The sequence below is a fragment of the Arachis duranensis genome, chromosome 3, assembly GCF_000817695.3.
Source record: "Arachis duranensis cultivar V14167 chromosome 3, aradu.V14167.gnm2.J7QH, whole genome shotgun sequence".
Lineage (NCBI taxonomy): Eukaryota > Viridiplantae > Streptophyta > Magnoliopsida > Fabales > Fabaceae > Arachis > Arachis duranensis.
This window is the reverse complement of record NC_029774.3, coordinates 99,631,601-99,632,201: the sequence shown is the minus strand read 5'-3', so window position 1 is coordinate 99,632,201 and position 601 is coordinate 99,631,601.

Genomic DNA, 601 nt, shown 5'->3' with positions numbered 1-601 from the left:
CAACATACTTGAAATGTTGAATCAAATTATTAATTGATATCAAGTATCCTTAAAAATAGGAAGAAATTGATTTTGAAAAAGATTTGATTTTGAAAAATTTTGAAAAGTTGAAAAAAAATCTGAATTAAAAACAGAATCTTCCCTCCTGTGCCATCCTGGCGTTAAACGCCCAGAATGGTGCACATTCTGGCGTTTAACGCCCAAACTACTACCCTTTTGGGTGTTAAACGCCCAGCCAGGCACCCTGGCTGGCATTTAAACGCCAGTCTGTCTTCTTCACTGGGCATTTTGAACGCCCAGCTTTTTCTGTGTAGTTCCTCTGCTGTATATTCTGAATCTTTAATTCTCTGTATTATTGACTTGAAAAGACACAAATTAAAAATATTTTTGGATTTTTAATAATAAGGAATAATCAAAATGCAACTAAAATCAAATAACAATGCATGCAAGACACCAAACTTAGCAGTTTGTATACTGCTGACATTAACAATGAGAATGCATATGAGGCATATAAACACTCAAGTCAATAGAATTCAAAGATCAGAGCAATGAAATCATCAAGAACAACTTGAAGATTAATGAAGACACATGCATGAATGCA